Raw genomic sequence first — 18,461 nt, forward strand, 5'->3', positions numbered from 1 at the left:
TATTTGAGATATTCCAGAAACACATGTCGTATCCCGATTTGTTGAAGTTGTATTCCGCTACAAGGCTGCTGAGCTGATCGAGTTCGTTGATAGTTCTGCCACCAGGTTGCCTCGTCCAGTTGCTGGCCAGTTTATAGATCGATCCCTCTATTACAACACGATCACAGATTCTCGCTTGCGGTTCCGATTCAAGCCAATAAAGTCTCGGGTATAAATCTTTAAGCTTTGTTCCTGTTATCCAGCGAGACTCCCAAAACAGTAGCTCCGAGTTGCTGTCCACTGTTTGGCTGAAGGAGTTTTTGAAGTCGATTCCACACTCTTGAATATCAGTACCTGCGAAAATAATTTGCCTCCAGGTGGTTGGCTTCAGGGATCGAATTTCTTCTAACCCCAAGTCCAAACCGCCACAAGGCCCATACAAACTTCGAATAACATTAGTCCAAAGCGAGTTGGTTTCAGTATTGAACCTCCACCACCATTTTCCCAATAAAGCAAGATTTTTTCTTTTTAAATGCCCAAAATTTAACCCCCCATTTGTAGTGACCCGAACTTTTTCATGTTTATATATATTAAATGAAATTGTTATTTACATGATTAAGTGTTTCCTACATGTTAAGCAATCAAACTTGTTAAGACTTGATTAATTTAAATAGGTTTCATATAGATAATTGACCACCCAAGTTGACCGGTAATTCACGAACGTTAAAACTTGTAAAAACTATATGATGACATATATATGATTATATATATAGTTAACATGATATTATGATAAGTAAGTATCTCATTAGGTATTTTAACAATGTGTTATATACATAAAATTGAGTTTATTGAATTAAGAAACTCGAAACGATATATATAACGATTATTGTTATAACAACGTCTTACTAAATACATATGAATCATATTAAGATATTGATACACTATGTTTAATCATGATAAATGATAAGTAAACATGTAATTAAGTGTATTAACAATGAACTACATATGTAAAAACAAGACTACTAACTTAATGATTTCGAAACGAGACATATATGTAACGATTATCGTTGTAACAACATTTAACTGTATATATATCATACTAAGATATATTAATATATCATAATATCATGATAATGTAATAATTTAGCATCTCTTTAGATATAATAAACAATGGGTGAACAACATTTAACAAGATCGTTAACCTAAAGGTTTCAAAACAACATTTACATGTAACGGCTAACGATGACTTAACGACTCAGTTAAAATGTATATACATGTAGTGTTTTAATATGTATTCATACACTTTTGAAAGACTTCAAGACACTTATCAAAATACTTCTACTTAACAAAAATACTTACAATTACATCCTCGTTCAGTTTCATCAACAATTCTACTCTTATGCACCCGTATTCGTACTCGTACAATACACAGCGTTTAGATGTATGTACTATTGGTATATACACTCCAATGATCAGCTCCTAGCAGCCCATGTGAGTCACCTAACACATGTGGGAACCATCATTTGGCAACTAGCATGAAATATCTCATAAAATCACAAAAATATTAGTAATCATTCATGACTTATTTACATGTAAACAAAATTACACATCCTTTATATCTAATCCATATACCAATGACCAAAAACACCTACAAACACTTTCATTCTTCAATTTTCTTCATCTAATTGATCTATCTCAAGTTCTATCTTCAAGTTCTAAGTGTTCTTTATAAATTCTATAAGTTCTAGTTTCATAAAATCAAGAATACTTCCAAGTTTGCTAGCTTACTTCCAATCTTGTAAAGTGATCATCCAACCTCAAGAAATCTTTCTTATTTACAGTAAGATATCTTTCTAATACAATAACTTTCAAGCCATCCAAGGATCCTTTGAAGCTATATCTATTTTTCTCATTTCCAGTAGGTTTATCCACAAAACCTGAGGTTCGTGAATCGACCAGTGGCCAAGTCTTACTTCCCGACGAAGTAAAAATATGTGAAAGTGAGTTATAGTCTCACTTTTAAAATCTAATATTTTTGGGATGAGAATACATGCAGCTTTATAAATGTTTTACAAAATAGACACAAGTACATGAAACTACTTTCTACGGTTGAATGATCGAAGCCGAATATGCCCCTTTTGCTTGGTAGCCTAAGAATTAGGGAACATTACTAATTTTGAGAATTAGTGCACGCCTAATTGACGCGAATCCTAAAGATAGATCTATTGGGCTTAACGAACCCCATCCAAAGTACCGGATGCTTTAGTACTTTGAGTTTTATATCATGTCCGATGGATGTCCCGGAATGATTGGGATAATCTTATATGCATTTTGTTAATGTCGGTTACCAGGTGTTCACCATATGAATGATTTTTTTTATCTCTATGTATGGGATGTATATTGAAATATAAAATCTTGTGATCTATTATTACGATTTGATAAATATATAGGTCAAACCTATAACTCACCAACATTTTTGTTGACGTTTAAAGCATGTTTATTCTCAGGTGATTATTAAGAGTTTCCGCTGTTGCATGCTATTATATGGATAAGATTTGGAGTCAGCATGCTTGTATAATATTGTTTAAAACTGCATTCAAAATTTACTTTGTTGTAACATATTAATATTGTAAACCAATATGTATTGGTAGTGTGTAAGTGTGATATTTTTTAGATTATCATTTTTGATAATCTAGGTGGTGTCCTTTTAACCTTGTCGATAAAATAAAGGTTATGGTTTGTTTTTAAAAAACGAATGCAGTCTTTGAAAAACGTCTCATATAGAGGTCAAAACCTCGCAACGAAATCAATTAATATGGAACGTTTATAATCAATATGAACGGTACATTTCAGTTGGTATCAGAGCGTTGGTCTTAGAGAACTAGAAATTTGTATTAGTGTGTCTTATCGAGTTTGTTAGGATACATTAGTGAGTCTGGACTTCGACCGTGTTTTCTTTAAAAATGATTGCCTAACACTTTTGTTGGAAACTATATGAAATTATTATGTGATATATTAACCTCTTAATATGTTTGATATTGTGTGATAGATGTCTACCACTAGTACAAATCCCATCGACTCACCTGATAATAATGAAGAGTCGAATATACTTTGGGAAGATTCACAAATTCCCGAAGAGGAATCAGAAGAGGAGAAACCGGAAGAGGAGGAACCGGAAGAAGAAGAGGTTCCGGAGGAAGAAATATTGATACCTACAGTAAATCGATTAAATAAAAGAAAATCCTCAACCAACGGACCAACGTTAAAAATGGTCAATGGTGTTTCCGCCAAGGAAGCAAAATATTGGGAAGATTACCAATTTTCCGATGAATCGGATCCCGATGAGGATTCCGATGATATTATAGAAATTACCTCGACCCAATTTAATAAAGCAAAAGAAAATAATAAGGGAAAAGGTATAAAAATAGAGAAACCTGATTCCAACCCCGATGAACTTTATATGTATCGGCAACGTCCGTATTTCCTAAATTGTAATAATAACCCGGGAACCTCTAAACCACCAGGTTTTTCTAAACCATTGTGAAAAACGACGGCTCGTATTAGAGGAACACCATATATCCCTAGAAAATTAGGAAAACGAACCAAGTCCAAAGAAGAAGAAACCAGTGATTAAGATTAGAGGGTTGTAATCATGTTGTGTATTATGTGTATTGTAGTGTGCTTGTCCTTTTATGTTCTATGTAAAAATTACTTGTATTGTTTGTTAATTATCTTTTACGAATCTAATCCTTGTCTATTTTACAGTATAAAAACAAAATGGACGTTAAGGGTAGACAACCGAATATTTTAGAAGACCTACCAGAGGATATGATTGAGTAAATCTTGTCTAGAGTCGGTCAGAATTCATCAGCACATTTAGTTATGGCGAAATTAACTTGTCCAACATTTGAAAGACTTTCCAGAAATGCCTTAGTTTATAAAAGGCTTTCCTTTGATAGGTGGGGTATATCACATTGGGGAGACCGTAAGTTACGCCGTGTTTTCTTTAAAGCGTTAAATGCGGGGAACCCAAATGCAATTTTACGCTACGGGTTAAGAACCTATTTTGACTCAACATATCCCAACATAGGATTTCATGAGTTAGAAAGAGCTTCTAACATGCAACATAAAGAAGCATGTTATGCTTACGGGTTAATAATGTTCGCTTCTCATCAAATTGAGAAAAAGAACATTGGGTTGCAACTTTTAAATAAAACATTCCCACAAGTGACGGACTCGGTAGTTGAGATGAGAAACAAGGTTTTTAGATTGTTACGGGGCTGTTAGGCATTACGAAACCCTCGTCCTTTTGACGACATTACAACATGCTGCTTAGCCAATGGTCATAACAGTTACTTTCCACAAAACCAAGGATGGGAAGTCGTCTTAGTAAAACCAGAATGCATGACTTGTTTCTGGACTTATGAATTACGTGTCTTTATTTCTTTTGCTGAACAACTTGCGTATTAACTAGAATTGCCTTTATAGCTGCTGAGTAGCAATGTTATTATGTGTTATATTTCATCCTATATGTATAATAGCGGTATTGTAAGTTTGTAATATTTTGTATAAAGTTTGAACGCGAAATTTTATTGTAATAAGTTTTTCATATAGAAGCGTAGTAGTTAAGTTGTATAGTAGCTAGTAAGTATGAACTTAACGGGTAGGTACTACCCGAATTAAAACTATAAAATGCTAATATGAAGAAAAAGCTTTTATAAATAAGTTCATATTATGCTACGAAATACTATTGACTACTCTTAAATTCTATATGATTAACTTAATTCTTTTGGCTTTTTGAAGGAAATGGCACCAGCAACTCGTCAGAATTTGAACATGAGTGAGGAAGACTTCCGTGTTTTCCTTGCAGCAAACATAGCCGCAGTACAGGCTGCGATGCAAAATAACAATAACTCTGGATCTAGCAGTGGAACTAATTCCACAAGAAATCGTGTAGGATGCTCCTACAAAGAATTCACTGCCTTCAAACCTTTAGAATTTGATGGAACCGAAGGGACAATTGGATTGAAACGGTGGACCGAGAAGGTCAAATCGGTGTTTGCCATAAGTAAGTGTACTGAAGAGGACAAAGTTAAGTACGCTAAGCATACCTTCACAGGTACGGTGTTAACATGGTGGAATACCTATCTTGAGCAGGTAGGACAAGATGCTGCTTACGCACTACCATGGTCAGCATTCAAGCAATTGATGAACGAGCAGTACCGTCCTAGAAACGAGGTCAATAAGCTCAAGGCAGAGCTTAGAGAGTTACGAACACAAGGGTTCGACATTACCACGTATGAACGACGATTCACAGAGTTGTGCCTATTGTGTCCAGGAAAGTTCGAAGATGAAGAAGAGAAGATCGATGCATTTGTAAAAGGGTTACCAGTAAGGATTCAAGAAGATGTGAGTTCACATGAGCCCGCTTCCATACAGAAGGCAAGTCGAATGGCTCATAAACTCATAAATCAGATTGATGAGAGAATTAAAGAACAGGCAGCCGAAGAAGCCAACACGAAACAACTCAAGAGGAAGTGGGAGGAAAACAGCTATCCCAACAACCGCAACATAAATCGCAACAACAACAATCGCAACAACAACAATCGCAATCCCAACAACGATTAAAACTAGCACACGTCGAGAAAGTCAATTCCGAAGAAAAGAACATCAATGATGTTCCCGTCGCAAAAGAATTTCCCGATGTATTTCCGAAAGAATTACCGGGACTACCTCCACACCGATCCGTTGAATTTCAAATAGACCTTGTACCGGGAGCTACACCAATAGCTCGTGCTCCATACAGACTCGCACCTAGCAAAATGAAGGAACTTCAGAGCCAATTACAAGAACTTTTAGAGCGTGGTTTCATTCGACCAAGCACATCACCGTGGGGAGCTCCTGTTTTGTTTGTCAAGAAGAAGGATGGTACATTTAGGTTATGTATCGACTACCGAGAGTTGTGAAGGTTTTTCATATGCCCGAGAGACATATTAAATTAATGTGGCTAATGTGTTATGATCCAAGTCGGGTCATACCCAATAACAAGCTAACCGACACCTTATATGTATTTAATTTTGAAGATTGGATCGTTGAATAAATACGCAACACTTATATTTTAGAAAATTGAGTTTCTAAAATTTTATCACTTGAGTCAAGTTATTTGGTTAATTTATTTCTTAAGGAATTATTTATTTATGGGTTTAAATAAATACTTTGTGTTACATTTTGTATATAATTTATAAAATGTACAAGTAACATGACATAACAAGATATGTTTTATAAAAAAAAATCACCATTTTAAAAATCCCTAGAGGGTGGATGGTTTTGGGGGGTCTCCAAGACTCCACCCATGCTTGTTTTCTTGTGACTTTCAATAACACACTTCCTAAGAAAAGATGCTAATGTTTTAACCAATGTTTTGACTCAAGGAAGGGACTAAGCTTTTAAAAACTCTCTTGTTCTTCATACAAGGCCTGTTGGCCGTGAGCTTTATGAGGAATTGAAGAGGTTTTGCTTGCTAAATCTAGGTAATTGTCTTAAATCCTAACTCTTTCAAAGGTAGTGTTGGTGCAAAAGGGCTTCTGGGTATTACACACTTGAGGCTTTAAGTTAGAAGCTATATTCTCCATCATCTTCTCCTTCATCTTGCTATCCAAAATTCAGCCCTCAAACAATCTTTGAGGAGGTATAAACACTCTTCTTTACTTGTTATATTTGTAAGCATATAATCAAGACTTGATATCTACTTGGAATTCAAATAAATGGTTAAATATATATACACTTGTTTTCTTAATAAATCATGCTTCCGCTTGCTATATATCTTACTAAATTGGTTTAGTAATTATGTTAACATTAAGAACATGTTGTTATATTGAATTTCAACAATGGTATCTAGAGCCGAAGTTGTTGAAATATGCTTCAATATGGTCTTTAAACCCACTATATTTGCATTCCATGTACATGCATGAATATGGAATGTAAAAATGTTCGGGTTTGGGTGGGTTTGTGAGTTTGGCCGAATTCTAAAGAGCTTCCAAGAGGGTTTGGAACTTGTAAATTGGTCATATTTGTTGTATGTAGTAGTTTACAATCAATGCCTTGACCTTATGTTTGAATGCATGTGTGTTTGAATGATTTGTATTTATTCATTTGATATGTAATATTAATTCATTCATTTGGTTTGTAATATTATTAATTTAGGTTATGTAATTTATTTTATATTTGGTATGTAAAATAGATTATTTTGTAATTTCATTTTTTAGACAAAATGTATTAGGATATATTTTGTAAAAATGATGAAGATGATGAAGACTTGAAGAACACAAGAAGGAGCATTTGGATGCAAGATTAAGTGGGAGATTTAAAATCTCCTACTTTGTGTTATAACCCATTAACCGGTGACATTTGTTTTCGGCTAAACAAATGTCCACCAAAAGGCTTGATTGTGAACATAATTATTTTGCATGTGTGATTGTTTATTTGTTTGATTATATTTTGTATGTTTGGTTGCTACAAGTAAATCACAATTAACAACATGCAAAATGACAATTTAATTGGTTAAATTAGACATTATTAACACATGCAAAATGACAATTTAATTGGTTAAATTAGGAATGGCTGAAAGGATTTAATAAATGGTTATTAAAACATAATAAATGGTTTATTATCAATGTAGTAAAATTGGATTTATTACATGACATGAAAATGGATTTCAAATGAACCATACACTAAATGCATGTTGGTGTATAGTATAAAAGTGGCTCAAACTAGAATTAAAGAAAACTTAAAACCCTTTACACACTAGGTTAACAAGTTTAACGCCATCCTATTGTATGACACTTAGACGTATTAGGGAACTTATAATGGGATAAAGGTCACCTAACCGTTATGAGCAAACTAATATGATTGAGGTAAACTTCACACATTTGTGGGATAAAGGTCACCTAACAACTTGTATGTTAAGTTTACATGTCTATACAAGTAGGACGACTTGATTTGGAAATCATGAACTTAGGGTCACCGAAGCATGATGAACAAATAGGCGTTGATGGGATAATATGCCATGCAAAAGGATTGCATGATCCCATAACTTAGAAGTTGCAAAAGGATTGAAATTGTCATATAATGACTACCTAGCCAAATCAAATGACGGGATAAAGGTCACCTAACCGAAATTTGGTTTACCGTTGGATTCTAAAATTTAATAAATATCAATTGGATTTAAAGGGTATTGATTGTTAAATTAAAATTAATACTTAAACAACTTTGTTAAATTTTGTAGATAGCCGCCAATAACAACAACATTCCTAACGCACCCATAAACTTTAACAACCTATCATTGAGGTCAATCCTCGAAAAGAAAAAACTCAACCATACGAACTTCATGGATTGGTTCCGCAATCTAAGAATTGTCCTCAAACTAGAGGATAGGGCGTATGTGTTGGAAGACCCCATTCCCGATTAACCGGACGAGGATGATACGGAAGGCATGGCTTATTGGGAGAAATATTGCACCGATTCGTTGCAAGTTTCTTGCCTCATGCTTGGGACTATGATATCTGAACTCCAAAAGGATTTTGAGCATCATAGTGCATATGACATGATCACACAGTTGAAGGAGATGTTCCTTCAACAAGCTCGTGTCGAGCGCTTTGAAGCGGTCCGAGCACTTCATGCATGTCGGATGGACGACACCCAATCCATTTCATCTTATGTCCTTAAGATGAAAAGCCTGATTGATCGAGCAAACCGTCTAAATTGCAACGTGTCTAATGAATTAGCCACGGACCTTATCCTTAACTCATTGTCAAAGAGGTCTGACACATTCGTGTTAAATTATAACATGAATGGTTGGGATAAAAGCATTGGCGAATTACATGCCATGCTTAAGACGGCGGAAGCAAGCATGGGTAAAAGGGCTTCACCCGCGTTTACGATCAATGAAGGCGGGTACAAAAACAATAACACTTCTAGGCCGAAGACGGCTAAGAGGAAGGGACCCGCCTACCAAGGCAAGGGCAAGGGAAAGGGGAAGATGGTTACCCCAACCAACAACAACAAGAAGCAAAAGGTTGTCGGTAAGGCTAACCCCAAGGAAGATCCGTGCTTTGGTTGCGGTGAAATGGGTCACTGGAAACGCAACTGCCCAGTCTACCTTAAGGAGTTGAAGGAAAAGAGGGATGCAGGGCAGACCTCAGGTAATGTATATATGGTATATATTGAGCTTAGTATTACTTCTTCTAATACATGGGTATTAGACACAGGATGTGGAACTCATATTTGCAATTCTTTACAGGGTTTCAAAAGAAGTGATCAGGATACGGGAACAACGAGTCTCTTCATGGGAAATGGAGCAAGGGTGCAAGTGAAAGCTCATGGAGACTTTGTTTTAAAGCTTCCAAGTGGTTTGGAGCTTATTTTGAAAAATGTTTTGTATGCACCCGATTTATCACGAAACATTATTTCTGTATCCCGTTTGAAACAATATGGTTTTAATCTTAATTTCATTAATGATGATATCCATGTTTCTTTAGATAATGTGTTCTATTTCAAGGCTTCGCCTTCAAATGGTATTTATGAATTGATTCATGATGGCACATCATACAATAGCTCAATGTTCCATGCAAACACCAAGAAACTCAAAAGGGATTTGAGTGATTCCTACTTATGGCATTGCCGCCTTGGTCACATAAACAAGAATCGAATGCATACACTTCAAAAGAATGGACTTTTGAAATCAAATGAACTAGACTCGTTTGATGTATATGAATCTTGTTTACAAGGCAAAATGACTAAAGCACCTTTCAAAGGGACCTATGAAAGGGCTAAAGACTTATTAGGATTAATACATTCGGATGTATGTGGACCTTTTAAGCCCATAACTAGGAAAGGTGAAAAATACTTCATTACTTTCATTGATGACTTTAGTCGTTTCGGTTATGTCTACTTGTTAAGACATAAGGACGAAACTTTTGAAGCATTCAAGGAATATCCAAACGAAGTTCAAAATCAACTCAATAAGACAATCAAGGTACTTTGTACCGATAGAGGAGGTGAATACCTAAGCGATGCTTTCCAAGATCATCTTAGAAGTTGTGGGATTATCTCGCAACTTACTCCACCCGGGACACCACAGCTTAATGGTGTGTCCGAAAAGAGGAATCGAACCCTAATGGATATGGTTCGATCTATGATGGCTAGAAGCTCGTTACCTCTATCATTTTGGGGTTATTGTCTATGCTCCGCGGCTCGTATTCTAAATATGGCCCCAACAAAGAAAGTGGAACGAACTCCTCATGAGATGTGGTTTAGAAAACCTCCATCTCTATCATACTTAAAGGTATGGGGATGTGAAGCTTACCCTAAGCGTTACGTCCCTAATAAGTTGAATGCTCGATCCACGAAGTGTATCTTCATAGGATATCCCAAGGATGATATGGGATATTATTTCTATGATCCATCCGAGCAGAATATATTTGTTGCTCGAAAGGCTGAATTCCTTGAAACTAAGTTCCTAATTGAAGGAAATAGTGAAAGGAAGATAGATCTTGAAGAGGTTCAAGATCAAGCAGATGATACACAATTGGTTAACACTAGCACTCAACATGAAAATGTTGAGAATGATCAAATGGATGATCAAAGTATACAAGACGTTCGTAGGTCTGGTAGGATTAGTAATCCTCCTGAGAGATATGGGTTTCTCACGGATGGTTGCTATGTGGTTGATTTGGATGAACCAACAAACTACCAAGATGCCTTATCAAGGATTGATAAGGATAAATGGCAGGAAGCCATGAACACTGAGATGCAATCCATGTATGACAACCAAGTTTGGGAACTTGTTGAACAACCTACTGGCTCAAGGCTAGTTGATTGTAAATGGCTTTTCAAAATGAAAACCGACATACATGGAAACTTGGATACATATAAAGCTAGACTTGTAGGAAAAGGTTTCACTCAAACTCAAGGGGTTGACTATGATGAAACTTTTTCGCCTGTGGCAATGCTAAAGTCTATTAGGATATTACTTGCCATTGCTGCTCATTATGATTATGAAATATGGCAAATGGATGTCAAGACCGTATTCCTAAATGGACATCTTGAGGAAGATGTCTATATGGTTCAGCCTGAAGGTTTTGTTGATCCGAAATATCCTAAAAAGGTATGCAAGTTAAAGAAGTCAATCTACGGATTGAAACAAGCATCTAGAATGTGGAATCATCGATTTAATGAGGAGGCTAAGAAATTTGGCTTCATTAAAAATGGTGATGAAGCCTGTGTATACAAGAAAGCTAGTGGGAGCACTATCATGTTCCTTGTACTATATGTGGATGATATATTGTTATTTGGAAACGATATTCCAGCAATGCAAGGTGTTAAAACATGGCTAAGTAAATGCTTCTCCATTAAGGATCTTGGAGAAGCACAATACGTTTTGGGGATTGAAATCTACAGGGATAGATCCAAGAAACTGATAGGTTTAAATCAAAGTACATACATTGAAAAGATCTTGAAAAGGTTCAAGATGGACAACTCTAAGAAAGGTTTGGTACCTATTCAAAAAGGAACGCTTCTCAGTTCATCTCAGTGTCCTACCACGAAAGATGAACAAGAGAGAATGAAGAAAGTCCCGTATGCATCTGCTATTGGGTCAATCATGTATGCAATGATATGCACTAGACCGGATGTGACATGCGCTCTTAGCCTGACAAGTAGATACCAGAATAACCCAGGAAACAGTCATTAGATTGCTGTCAAAAGTATATTGAAATACCTTAGAAGGACTAAGGATATGTTTCTGATATATGGGTCTGGTGAGGAGGAACTCACTGTAAAAGGTTACGTGGATGCGAGTTTCCAAACTGATCGAGATGATTCTTGATCACAATCCGGTTATGTCTTCACGTTAAATGGAGGTGCGGTCTCTTGGAAGAGTTCAAAACAGGATGTTGTTGCTTTATCCACTACAGAGTCGGAGTACATCGCCGCATCATTGGCAGCTCAGGAAGCTGCATGGATGAAGAAATTCATCGACGACTTAGGAGTAGTTCCTTCCATTCAGGACCCTCTTGAGATCTTTTGTGACAACGAGGGTGCGATTGCTCAAATCAAAGAACCTCGAGCTCACCAAAAGGCCCGTCACATTGAGCAGAGATTCAACTACATAAGGGATGAAGTTGAAAAGGGGAAGATATGTATTCGCAAAGTTCACACAGTTCTTAATATAGCGGATCCACTCACGAAGCTCTTACATGGTGCAAAACATCAAGGGCATGTTAGTGCATTAGAGCTTCGATATTCTAGTGATTGGTTGTGATTTGTTTTAAGTATTGTAATGGAATGAAATTGTTCAAACTCATTAATATAATTATGGCATTAATTTATTTTAAGTTATGTTCCTATTTTGCATATTTTATCCATGAATAAGTAATTATTCTAAATTCCGTAGTAAATCACATTTGTGGGAACAAGTGTGAGGTTTAGACTATTATGAACTTGGATTGGTATACATTCACGGAATGAATGTGGGGCAAGGTTGCAACCAAGGTTCATAAACATTTGTGGGATACAAATATTGGAAGACCCGCCCTCAAGATTTACTAAATGGAGCCTTTGTGGTTGATCACATGTAATCTTGAGTAAAGGCGAATATCATTGTATCCTCTGACCTGAGATACATATTGGGTTCGGATATTTACCGAGTATCGTGCCTTGATTCTTTCCTTCGCTATTCTGAAATATGGTAGTTCACAAGGAAGAGCTCTAGCATAATGCAAGGTACATATTTAGGACGTATGTAGTCAAGATGGAATTTATCCCTCTTATTCGTTGAGAGTCAAATGTCTAAGGCCTGATAAAGTTAAATCTAAAAGAGAGTGATCACTCTGTATCTCTTGGATTTAATGTGTGGTTGGATCATCATCTCGATTGTCCATTATTTGAAGTGTCTTCAGGAATTTCGAAGGGTTTGATCATAGATTGTAATCGTTAATATACATATGATGTTTTAGGACTTTGAATGATACAAATATTTTTCTGGGTTCCAAGAATCGAATGATGTTCTAGCATAGTTTTGAAGTCAAAGTATAGTTTTGAAAGATGTAAGAGTCCTAGGAGTGATGTCTTCTGTTAAGTCTTGACTTGGATTTCGTTTTGTCGTAATCAAATTTGGATGAGAATGGCTGTTTTGATTTCTATGAAAGAATGTATATTATTGTGAAGGTAGTGAGTATAGTTGATGATTGTTGAATCAGAGTCGAAGAATATAATCATATTAATTGTGAATTTATATATCTCTCGGGTATTACCTACCCGTTTAAAAAAAATTCACAAGTAATGTTTTGTACCAGAGAATTTTATTACAATCTTTATGAAAATATATGTACATATATATCTTCTTCAGATGTAATCATGAATTTAATAAGTCAATATAATATTAGACTCATTTGATTTTCGGTTTGAGCTAGAATAAGTAATCTCTAAAACTATTAGGAACCACATATTCTTCACAGAATATTAAAGAAGTTATGGATCAATACTTCATTATTTATTCTTATATATATTTCCTTAGTGAATCATGCTGATACTCATTGAACTCTTGCTAACTTCGCAAGATATGAATGTTGTTTCCCAGTAAGCTTCGAGTACATTGAAGATGAAAGTGTAAAATCAAACATATTATTGTATAATACACTTGGTTTATTATAAAACGAAATTCATTGAATTGAAACAGGGATTGTAGTTAACGATGATTAAGTTGTTGACAAAGGACATACATCATTGCATATTTGTAATATGAATTTAAACGAGTAGTATCTACCCTTTTTATTTTCATACTTAATAGCTTAGTGCGAAAAGATTTATTTTAGTTTCCGAATTCATATACATAAAATATTTATATAAATTCTTCAAAAGAATGAGTTAATACTTCATAACTCGTTGATGCAATATACGCGTTATTGATGATGTCCACGGTGATTCTTGAACTGGTGGAGCTTGTGATGTTAAAGTTGCTGACGATTCTAACGATGTTGACAGCACTGACTGTGTTGGTGAGGCTAAGGGTACTGCTGATGCTGTTGGTAAAACAAGTCTAGCTTGTACCTTACGCATCATTCTTGTCAGGGTTTCTACTCTTCCTTTTATCATTTCTGTCCACTCATCTGATTTATGGTTAAGGCAGAAATAGGTAATCTCTATGTCTTTAGAGATTACATAATCACCATAGAATGTTTCTCCGATGAAGTTATGAATCAATACTTCATCGTTTATTGTTGTTGGTACTTCTTGGTATCTATGGTACGTGTGACGTTGATATCCGAGGTACGGATGGTGATATTGAGGCGTGTGATGCGGATGTGATTGTTGGTGGTGGTAATGATCATGTTGATGTTGATAATGGTGATAACGTTGATGCTGGTGATGCTGCTGATGCTTAGGGTATTGAGACTTGTGATGTTGATGTTATTGATAGTACTGGTTATGCTGCTAATGCTGCTGATGGTGTTTGTAACCTTCGTACCGTATTCTCCAAAGCCACTACCCGAGTGCGAAGCTCGTTGACTTCTTCTATTACACCGGGGTGATTGTCGGTTCGGACGAGCGGATAAATAAAATCTAGAATTTGATGTAGTATATAATCATGATGAGATACTCTAGAAATGAGAGAGAAAATGGTTTCTCGAACAGGTTCACCGGTAAGTGCTTCAGGTTCATCGTCAAGAGGGCAATTTGGTGGATGGAAGGGATCACCTTCTTCTTGTCTCCAATGATTGAGGAGGCTACGAACCCATCCCCAATCCATCCAAAATAGATGATGACTGATTGGTTGATCCATTCCGGTCACACTGCTTTTGGAGCTTGAGTGGTATTCCATATCAGAATCCGAGGGACTTCAACTAGTGACGAGTTCCATTTCGTATGATTGAATAAAGGATTTTTCGATATGAAATGATTTCCCGGCTATCGGGTGGTATTCTAATTATATAGAATATCCACATATATAGAACAAAAGATCTCATAGATTACGGAGGGATTTACGGAATATGTCAGACAAAGTTTACAGTAACAGATACGCGTAGATATGAATTAGCAAATACGCTAAGATATGAATTATGTCTATACACCATTCATGCAATGAATGCAGTAAGACGTGTTTAGACTTAAGATGATAAGCAGGTAATTTCCTACAGATGATAAGTAGACGATTTTTGACACAAAAAGATAAGCAAAATTTTGACATGCAGACACGGTCGAAGTCCAGACTCACTAATGCAACCTAATGACTTATCAGTTAGACACACTAATGCAGACCTGGTTCGCTAAGACTACCGCTCTGATACCACATGAAACGACCCGACCCAATCCATAGGGACGAATACAATAACATATGATTACATCACGAGGCATTTGACCTCTATATGATACGTTTTAAAAACATTGCATTCTTTTGAAAAGATATACCATAAATGAATATTTAAAATTCAATGTTTTCGACATCTGATGATTTCTACATGTAGACAATCACCGTAAATAACAGTTTACAAGAATACTTCCGTTGACAATGAAGTCAAAATAAATACACGGTGATGATTTTGTGAATGCAATGCTTCCTCGAATAAAACATGTATGACTCCATGCACATGGTTTCTCTAACATATATTCAAACAGCGGAAGACTTCTAGGAACCTGAGAATAAACATGCTTTAAACGTCAACATAAAGTTGGTGAGATATAGGTTTAATGATAGCAGCGTTATAAATATAGACTACAAGATTTCATATACATAAACGTTTTAATAAAAATATTCTAAGTGGTTGAGCACTTAATAACCATACTTAACATTTAATCAACGTCACATATTCATTTTATTATGAAATCTCACTACACTGTACCAAGTGTAGTCACCGAAACGAAGTATTGTGCAACCGTTGAATACTGGTCGTCCAGTCCGATTGGAGTTGTCAGGCCCGATAGATCTATCAACAGGATTCGCGTTTACAATACCACTTGTAAATAGTAGTTACCAAGCTACAGGGAAGTATGCCAGTGGTACAACTCAACGTAGAATATATTTTTTTATCACTTGTGTCCATAACGTAAATCATAAAATGCATGTATTCTCATCCCGAAATATTTAGAGTTTAAAAGTGGGACTATATACTCACTTTTGACTTGAAGGTATTTAACTCGACTTGGTCTCCGATAGATATCACGAACCTAACCATATATATATAATATATCAACATATTTTCTTTTCAAGTAATCGTTACATATATATATATATATATATATATATATATATATATATATATATATATATATATATATATACTTATAATACTTTTAATATTTTCTTAGTCCGTAGTTAGCAGTCCGATGTTAGTGGTCCGCAATTAGTTGCTCAATAAAATAAATAAAGACCCCATCGTATTCGTATTGATCATAATTAATCTCGACCCATGGTACCATGTTGTCAAATGACGTGTTGCGTACATAAAGTACCGTGTTATCAAATGACGTGTTGCGTACAATCATGAGGTCTTATGATTAATCTTCTCGTGTTGTTTACGGGTGGTCCTGAAATATATAAAATCAAATCATAAGTAATTATATATAAAATATCATATTAATTAGAAAAGATATGATTAATTTACTTTATCTCCAAATATTTTCGTAGCTAAACTAGCTTCGGATACCCAATCTTGTTTTAGTCGTAGTTTCTTCATTACAACTCTGTTTTTGTTGGTTCAACTTGCCACTTCCTTGGATCGAGTCAAATTTTAATAATATGAACTAAAAATACCTTAGTTTGTATTTGAAATCACAGGTTATAGGTCAAACTTTGGTAAAACTTAAGAAAGTGATCATTTTCCATCATAAAAACAACATTTAATGAACATTTTTCTAAAAATACTTACACTTTGAGTTAAACCATGAAATTTTTATGTGTTAACATATTCATAAGAAATATCATTTTTTCAGAACATGAACTTCCAATTCAAAGTTCAAGATGGTTTTTAATTATCCAACCCAAAACGGCCCCCGGTTGCACTCCGACGACGTAGATTCAGTTTTTAAGGTGTTCTTTGTAAAACCAAGTTATATCTTGTTAAGTTAGCATATCATTATGATATATTACAGGTCTTGAAGTGTTTTAAAAGTTAAGTTAGAAGGATCTATTTAGTTTCCAAACAAGTTTGAAATCATTCAAACTATGTTCTTGTTGTTAAAATTTTACAACATAAAATAAGATAGCTATATAATTATGAATCGAACAAGATTATGAACAAGGTTACTACCTCAAGTTACTTGGACAAAGTTACTGTAAGAGATAAGAAAAAATCTTGGAATCAAAGAGTGGTGGAGTTAGATCAAAAGGTTGGAAGTATACTTCTTCAAATGGGTGGTTATTTTGATATGTTCTTGAAAGAGTTTTCTTATGGTGTTTAAGGCTTGTAATTGAAGCTAAATGATGGGGAAAATGCTTGGAGATGATCAAGTATGAATTTAGGAGTATTTTGAGAGAGAAATGAGGGTGTAGGTATGAGAAAATGGAGTGAAGAAATGGTGTTCATTCATAAAAACGTTTTTAGTTTATAAAGAAAGAAAAGGATTCCTAATTTTGTTTTCTTTCTTATAATTCATGCTACTTGATAAATCCTAGTTACCTCATATCTAGGGCAGTAATAATGTTGATTAGGATGTTGATTTGATGTGTATATACCAATAGTAAATACATATAGAAGCTGGGTATGATACGGGTACATATACCCTAGATATACGTATAGAAATCTTGAGGAAACGGAATGAGAATTCAAATATAGCTATCTTTTGTAAATATACTTATATTTTTTTTATGTATTTAAGTCCTTAAAAAGTGATTAAATACATTATATATACGATACATGTATAAGCATTATAGGTTATAAGTATATATATCAAAGAATGTTACGTATAGTTATCGTTTTGAAAACTTAAGTTAGTAGTTTCAAAATATACTTATAACTCATTGTTATTAGTACACAATGAGATGTTAAACCATCCTTAGATCATGTTAAATACATATATATACACAAACGTATAATTATCGTATGTTATATAGTTCGTGATATCATCTGTTAAATTGGACGGTCAAACGTTGTGTAAAACTCTTTTCAAAAACACAAGTCTCAACAATTTGGATTGCTTATCATGTTGGTAAGGTTTAATTTATGTAAATATTAATCTCATAAGTATAAAACGATTGGAAAAATCCGGGTCGTTACAGTACCTACCCGTTAAATAAATTTCGTCCCAAAATTTGAATGGGATGGTCATGGCTGACAATAAGTATGTTTTCATGACGTATACGAGTTGGAAATTAGAGTTTTATTATCATCAAGTAATATTGATAAAGCAATTTGATTTTTGTGAAGAGTACGAGTGAGGCTATCACCAAAGGGTGAAATGAGTAGGTATAGATTCATCATATCTTTTGA

This window comes from Rutidosis leptorrhynchoides, chromosome 4 (assembly GCF_046630445.1).
Source record: "Rutidosis leptorrhynchoides isolate AG116_Rl617_1_P2 chromosome 4, CSIRO_AGI_Rlap_v1, whole genome shotgun sequence".
Classification (NCBI taxonomy): domain Eukaryota; kingdom Viridiplantae; phylum Streptophyta; class Magnoliopsida; order Asterales; family Asteraceae; genus Rutidosis; species Rutidosis leptorrhynchoides.